The sequence below is a fragment of the Montipora capricornis genome, chromosome 14 (assembly GCF_036669925.1).
Source record: "Montipora capricornis isolate CH-2021 chromosome 14, ASM3666992v2, whole genome shotgun sequence".
Taxonomy (NCBI): Eukaryota; Metazoa; Cnidaria; class Anthozoa; order Scleractinia; family Acroporidae; genus Montipora; species Montipora capricornis.
In genome coordinates, this window is record NC_090896.1 from 30,498,205 (window position 1) to 30,506,605 (window position 8,401).

Sequence of the window (8,401 nt, forward strand, 5' to 3'; positions counted from 1 at the left end):
TAACAAGACCCCTTGTGTCTGCCCACCTTAAAGCGTCTGTATGCATAATTGTTAAACGGTTAATAATTGCATCGTCGTCTACATGCAACGCCTCGAAAGCCCACTTGGTAGGACGCAGGAGTGAAGTATTGATCTACCGTCTTGGTGTGCCTGGTTCAAGTCCGGACAGTGTAAAGATCTTTTCATGTTTCTTTTTTGCTGAGGATAAAAAGCGGCTGTTCATATTGTTTTTGGAAATTTATATTTGGCAAAAATATATCTGAGAACTAAAGAGGATTGATACTGATTACACCATCAAATGGTGCACTACAGCAATAAAAAGTGAACTCATTCCTCTTGCTGAAAAATGTCTTTGTCTAGCGCGGTATCCTAATTGCTGACAAGTGAAGAAATATAAGTTATACCGAAAATACAATGTCCTGGCAAAAAACTTCTTCTATTCAGCCAGTTAGAAGTGGGGTTGCTCCAAAGGCCAGTTGAATGATAAACTCTTAAATCTACTGGCCATCCTATAAACGGGCTAATAATCGTCTCGTACGTGATCGTTCTATCATAAACGTTTGTACTTGAAAGCGACCTCTTAATATATTACTTCTTCTAGCTAAGGAAGGATATCTTTAATATGCCCGAAGTCTGCCAAGTCAAATACGTTCTCTCGGTTACATTTTATGATGACTGATGACCCAAACTTTGGCTGTGGAAACACTCGCCTTACGTCGCCTTCCCACAGCATTCTCGTTCTCCCAAACTGTCACTCGTGTTTCTAGAACTCGATAGAAACATGGTACATGTTTTCTATTTTTAATTACTAAATGTAACTGATTATTTCCAACATTTTGTTAAGTAATATATTTCTGTGTTTTTGGGTTTTAGATAGCTATCGTGATTATTTTACCACTCCATACTTTGTCTTTATCCGCGACGCACTAAGCTACCTGGTTTTGCTTGGACTCCACTTTACCATCTGCCTGGAGACGTCAAGCATTTCTTTCACTTGGATAGAGTGGGCCATTCTAGTATTCTTCGCGGGTCGTGTGTTATTCGAACGCGAACAATTCACAAATAAGGCGACAGTAAAGAACAGAAGACGACATTACATACGTATGAGATGTAACCGGGGTTGTAAATACCTTGAAGAAGACGAGGAAACGGAAGAGCAAGAAACTAAACCACAAGGTTTTACTCTGAGATTCTCCAAGTACATAACGTAAGTAACATTTTGTCTGAGGGGGCTAGTAACCAATTTCTCTTGCACTTGTGATAGATGGATCATGGTACCTCATCCAGGAAGGCAATCCTGCAATGCTGCCGCAATGATGGTATTCGCCTTAACTTGAGTCACCGAGTTCGCGATCGAACCTGAATTAGAATTTTCCGGCGACATCAACTCCCATTTCACTTCTCAATGCAAAGTAGTTGCTTGTTTAAGAGCAAGCAACCAATTTCCATTGCACTTGTGATGGATGGTGAGCACTGCATCTAGGAATGCAATCGCAATACTGCCACCCGCCCTATGTCATCCTGTTCGAACCTGTGGATTCAAGCGTCACTTTTATGGAGATCGATCTAAACTCCCATTTAACTTCTCACTGCAAAGGTGTTTGTTTAAAACGTTGTAATGCTTTTTAAAGGAGCACTGTCATGCTTAATTGCCTGTTTTTAGGTCAAAAATGGGTAAAAATCTAAATTAGTTCAGCACTCCTAACAAACCACTGACAAGATATAAAATATATTTACAAAACAAAGCTATTCGTTTTAAATTTTTGGCGACTTTTTGAAGACATTATCTCCAAACTTGGAAAAAATGGCCAGTTTTTTCAAGTTTCAATTCCTTTCCATTCTCTCCACCCTTGGCTGCAACCAACAAATAACAGTGCAATTCAATGGCATTTGGCAACAAAACTTCAGCTTTATTTTTTGGTTTTAATTGATGCAAGGACGTCTTTTAGTGTTTTGAAGTTTGACTAAAATAGCATGCCACTACATCCTTTAAGTCTGAAATAATTCATTTATACACAGACAACTTAGACAGTTCTTTAATGACTAGAATGACACTAATCGGCAAGCTAAACCATCGCACAAGAGAGAAAATCTCCAGCAAAACCTATCTGGGAAGAAAAATCTCGTGTTGTCGCATGGATGCTCTAACAATTTCTTATTCAGTAGTCATGTAACTTTAGACCATCTATTAAGTCTCATTGCTCCATTGCCAACCCAGTATTGTAATTAGAATTGGGTATTTGAATAAAATGGTTTCTCTCCAGTCCTAGATCGTGGGTGACGACTGATCACTGTTCCTGATCGTGTACATATAATTCTGATTCAGAAGTGCTCAGCTCAAAATATACTTGCTCTTAGACAGTCTTTAAAATAAGTGCTTTGTATTCGATTGTTTGTTTGCTTGTTGCTTGATTGATTTTTACCTATGTTTACCCTTTGTTTGTAGTGATCGGTGGAACATCTTGGACCTCATCACGCTCGTCATTTACTTCTCCACTTTTGTTCTAAGAATGGTCACGTTGGCTTTGTCAGATTCCGTGACCAACAACCGATCCCTCGTCATAGGTGGCTATTTTTACGGCCTTAATACCATGTTCTTAACGCTTAGGGCATTTGGTCACGTGATGGAGACAGCAAAGCAAACTGGACCCATCCAGATCGCTTTCTTCCATATCTTGAGTGACATCGCTACCATATTTTGGCAGTTTATAGCAACTATTTTGGCCTTTTCTATTGCAATAACTAAAGTTTACGTGGCTGAGAAGTCTTTCATATCCGACGACAAGGGAAAAGAACTGTGAGTAGATTTCTTCGCAGTTAAGTCAGTAACAAATCGTTTATTTGTAGAATTTACTCGATATGTATGCGAAATATAATATGCCAAAGCTTGCCCTACAGCGCTTTTTTCTGCCATAAAAATGCAGATGTCTGTCGGTGTTGATGGTCTTAAAAAAATCCAGTCTTACCACGCTCTTTCCATTTCCTTGGATCAAACTTCTCTTGGTAGATGCTGAAAGGTGAGGTGGAGAAGCCGTCGGACATAAGCTTACATAAGTTATACACCTTAACATTTGCTTGCCATGTGTGAGTTTGTGCATACGACTGAATATTTCTCCTTAACGTACAATTCTTTAACATGTTCACCAATTTACTTTCCATCTTATTTTGTCTGTTACAGGGTTAATATACTGTTTGCGGTAACGTATTGGGAACGTTTAGCAAAGTTAAAAACAAAAATGGGGAGATGATTTAAAATTACTCAAAAGCAGATCTCAGTTCGTATGATGTGTGGATCATGCGCCCCTTCCAAAAAAGTACTTGACAAAATACAAGTGAGTCACAGTTCTTTGTATGTTTGTGTTGCAGTGTTTGTAACAGTTCTGGGATAGCCTGGTAAGTCCAGAGAGTCGTAAGCGATTGCTTTATCATTTCTTCCAATGATTCTGGTTAGAAGCGTACATAATCGGCTTCTAATCATCTTCTTCCTCTGGGCGTTGTAAACCCGTCGTTGTATTGTATATTAGTCTGTACGAGATATTTGAGTCTTCGTCCTGATACGAATAGAGGATAGAAGTCACTTGTATTCTTTGCATAAATCTGTATCTTACACCTCTCAGTTTCCTTTGACGTAAAAGAGCTATTTGTTCCATACAGAAGCACGTGACCTTGAAGCGTGTGACTTGCAACTCTTTTCCTTGGAACAAAGCTGGGGAAAATGCGCGAGCTACGTTACATCCAAATACGGAAGTTTATAAACTCAAAAGAACCACAGCTCTGAACCAGAGTTAAACGCTTCAAGGGTCATGAGCTTCTGTTCCCAGCACATTTAGGGTTTGTGAGATTTACGAAATGTTTAGACTTCGCCAGTATCTTAAGTTCTTCTTGATCCACAGCTGGTGGAAGATGGTGCGGCATTTATGTTGGTCTTTGTTAGGAGCTGTGGATGTAGACTTCTTGGAGTCAGCTGATGGTCCTTCCATAACACTTGTTAATTTTCTGTATGGAGCGTTCCTCGTAATGGGAGTCATTCTTCTTATCAATATGATGATCGCGCTTCTGTCCAACACATACCAGAAAGTACAGGTAGGATACTAATTTGGCTTCAAGTTTTTAAATTTTCGTTTCCTTTGTAGAAAAGTTAAAATCGTTTGTACTCCATTTGTTCATGTCCTCGTTAATGGTACTCCCTTCATAGCAATATGAATAGATCAATATCGATATGTTATAATTATTCTAACACGCCTCAAACTTAACTTGGTTTCTTTTGTTTCAGCCCTCTAGAGCCTCAGTACTCGGCATATTAGAATTTTAGCCCATTCTTCCAAGTTACTGCCATTCCACTCCTTTAAAGTTTGTTAGCTATGAGAATTTGTGCTACCGAAAATACCCTTGCAGCTTGAAAATTAGATTGTTGCATGCTACTTTTTGGGGTGATGATGAGAAGAAGAACGCACACCCCGGGCACACACCAAAACTAGCTGAACAGACTGATGAGCCCCAAACTCATTTCTTTAAGAGCGCCTTGATGTATCCCTTTTAAAAGTAAAAACAAATTGTGGTACTTAAGATATAAAAGATGCTGGTAATGCAGTTTGTGTATTTTTTTTTGCTGTATCTATTGTCATCATTATTAACGAAATGACTGCTTTGAATGATGTTTCTCTTTTAAATTTTTTTGTTCATTCTTTGACTTTTGTTAGGACAACTCGCTGATGGAATGGTCATTTAAGAAAGCCATAACAATACAGACATACAGTTTCTGTCATCCAATACCAGTTCCCATTAACCTGATCTCTTTCATGTTCAAATGCTGTGGGTGGCAAAAGTGTTTTACTAGTTGCAAAAATGGGAAACAACGCGGGACGCAGACGACTCGCGTAAGTTTTCTATTAATAGGTGAAGAATAGGTGTTCTCGATTAGTATAGTTATATGCGTTCACCTAGACACACTTTGACAGGTACTCATTAAATGACTTCATCAATAAAAAACACAGCCCCTTTTGTATTTGAATGGGTTTGATTGACCGCTGAGTGATTTGCATAATAACCCTGTAACCCTTAAAACCACACGGAGACACTGTTGATTTTTGAAAAAGTCAAAGTCGAAGATGTTTACAAGTGGGACGTGTGCCGGGTCCTAGTGACCGCTGCGCCCATGAAAATTTTTAGTTTGTTATTGTGTGCGTTTTACGTTAAGGGATACGAGGGAGAAAAAAGTGAGCATTGTCAATCACTGCGTGTGCGTTGACGTGAGTAGGTGAGGAAAAACTATTTACAAGTCCATCAAAGCCTCCACATTCTCCATGTCGATGTCATCGAAATCAACTCGAAAAGTGAGTTAGAAAGTCGAAAGGTCCACGAGCGGCTTTTGTTAAAGACCAGCCCGTAACATTTGGTGCAGGGTCCCACTTTAAGACGTTTGGTGGCCGGATCGCGTGTTAAGAAGTAGTGGTCGACTATATCGATGTTGGGTCGGTCTTTTTCGAGTGGGTTGGCGCCCAGTTGGGCCTCTACCAAAGAAGACGAAGTTCGATGCGTCCGTGAGTACCCAGAGCGTGAAGGGATTGTGATCAACTCCTCTATGATCCGAAAGAACCCAGGGCAAAAAGCCACTGCCAAACTGATGCTCAACTCTTTCTGGGGTAAATTTTGTGAGAATCTTAACAAACTCACCACGGTGGCCATCGAGGAATCAGCCTCTCTCTCTGCTGTCCTCTCCAACCCCTTGTGGCGCATCCATACTGTGCGTGTTTTCACCGAAGACGAGTTGGAAATGGTCTACTCTAACATCTCAAGAACCAGTTGGGCAACGGAAGAAAACCTCTTCGTGGCAGCCTTCAACACTTGCCACGCCCGTCTCAAATTGTACGAGTCTTTCGAAAAGTTAAGACAACAAACCCTCTGCTTCGACACGGACTCGGTTACCTATCGTTGGCTTCGCGGTCAACCCGACATCCTGCTCGGTGATTTCTTGGGCGATTACCAACGAGTTGGATGATGGTGCCGGCTTACATCACAGAATTCACCTCGGCTGGTCCGAAAAATTCTGGCTGGAAGACCAAGAATGGAAAAGTGTGTTGTAAAGTGAGAGGCCTCACTCTCAATGGATGTGGATGAGGGACCCTGCACTAAGCGTAAAGGACTGGTCTTTGACAAACGCGTCGTAGACACTAGCTACCACCTTTCAATCGTACCCGTTCGGTTACACTCAAGTCGGTTTCGATGACATCGACATGGAGAATGTGGAGGCTTTGATGGACTTGTAAATAGGTTTCTCTCACCTACTCAGTCAACGCACACGCAATGATTGACAATGCTCACTTTTCTCTCTCTCGTATCCCCAAACATAAAACGCACACCATAACAAACTAAAAATTTTCATGGGCGCTGCGGTCACTAGGACCCGGGACACGTCCCATTTGTAAACTTCTTTGACTTTTTTAAAAAAAATCAACAGTGTCTCCGTGTGGATTTTAGGGTTACAGGGTTATTATGCAAATCACTCAGCGGTCAATCAAACCCATTCAAATTCAAAAAGGCGCTGTTTTCTATTGATGACGTCGTTTGATGAGTACCTACCAAAATGTGTCAAAGTGAACGCATATGACTTCTTCGATTGTCTAAAGCCACCATGTTATTTTACAATTTATCTTGCTGGGGAAGGCGGCGTCTAAATGAAACGGCTGAAGTATAAATTCAGTATAAATTCGTGGCCTAAATGTCGTTGCAACGGGTAGTATCGCAAGTACCTTCCAAATAGATCCGACTGGATCACCTAGGTTTAGAACCACATGATCTCGCGTGTCCATTCTAACTTTAGCGTGTGGAGCAAAACCTAAAGATGGAATTATAAGTGTAAAATATCCCGCTCACTATTTCAGAGGAAGAGGTTAGAGGTTGTCGTGGAGCGTCTGGAGTCCATTTACTTTGCTAAATACGGATATTTGTTTCCTCTAACAGGTAGGAAGGATTACATTCATGTGCTATAGGATTACATTGAGTGTTAAAACAGTCGAAGTATACAAGGTCACGAAACAATCGAACTGTTGATTTATTAATAGTAACTCTTTTTAATATCTTTACTTTTTTAGATTCTAGTGTGTTAAGTATTTTTTTAGTTTCTAAGATCTCAGAGCAAAATTGTGGTTTTAGGGATAATTTGTAAAGCGCCCAGGGCAAATAATGGATGTATGCGCTATACAAATAAATTATTATTATTGTTATTATTATTATTTATTATTATTATTATTATTGTCATTATTATTATTATTATCATTATCATTATCATTATCATTATCATTATTGATACGTTTCAAGCGTTCAACGACAGAAACGACACTTAAAAATAAAAGTCACGGTGCTTTGTGTCGAAACGCCCATTTTAATGATGCCTTCAAAATGTTAAAAAAAGCATCTGTCAAGAGAAACATGGCTTGATATAAAAGAGTAGTACACCTCAGAAAGTCGTAATTAATTCTAAATGTCACATTAGCAAAGTTATGGAAGAAAATGATTTTACTTTCCGTTCATTTGATGGTCCTTAATAGAAATCATGGTGTTAAGTTATGTCGTCTGCCGTTTCTGAATTAAACCCATAAAAGATCGCAGATTAGTGTCCATCTGGAGACACAACAGCTTAAACTACCGTGTGCAACGTAATAAGCAGTCTTACGTAAAGTACCAATAAATAGCTTTTATTCGGAGTGGTTTTTAATGGATTTTCGTAAAACGGAAAAGCAAAGAAATTACTTTGGCCGATCACAAAGGACACAATCATCCCTTGAAAGAATCAAAACAAGCGAAAAATGACTGTTATTAGTTTAGATTGGGTGGCAAAGGGGAGCAATTTTGTGCACCTATCGCTTTCTGTAGTTATGCAAAACCAGTTAAAATCCGAATACTCTTGGACTTTCAAGAGAAAACTGCCCTTAAAAGTCTTTCGCCAGGCATCAAGCAATGCGAAACTTGGAGCTGAAAGTTGTTAAGCTTTCTTAAGTTTTCGTTTTCTCTCTGGAGCACAAGTGTTCTTTTTATTATTAATCTATGGGTGACTGTATTCTCTTTACACAAAATTTCTTTCTTTTATAGACGAAAGGAAACTGGATCGTGTTCTACTTGAAACCGAGCGGAATCGGCAAATGGCCAACCAGATTGCGCAAAGAACTTTTACAGCATCTAACAGTTCAGAAAAAAACATTCTTCCCACAGGTCCTCAGGTAGTGGAGCTCACAGCCAGTTATATTACAGCTCTTTCTTTTTGGAAGCTGTTAAACTAAATATTTAACAATCCTTCTCTCTCTGGTTTAGCCATAGTTTGGAATAACCGAGGATGACAACACTACACCAATTAGCCATGCTGCGATACGTTTACGCAGTGCAAACCACATCACGCAACTCATTC

General features: G+C 39.7%; 1 pseudogene; it reads left to right on the forward strand.

The window, feature by feature from the left end:
- LOC138031857 (uncharacterized) overlaps positions 1-8,401 on the forward strand; it is a 34,991-nt pseudogene that overhangs the window by 21,919 nt on the left and 4,671 nt on the right.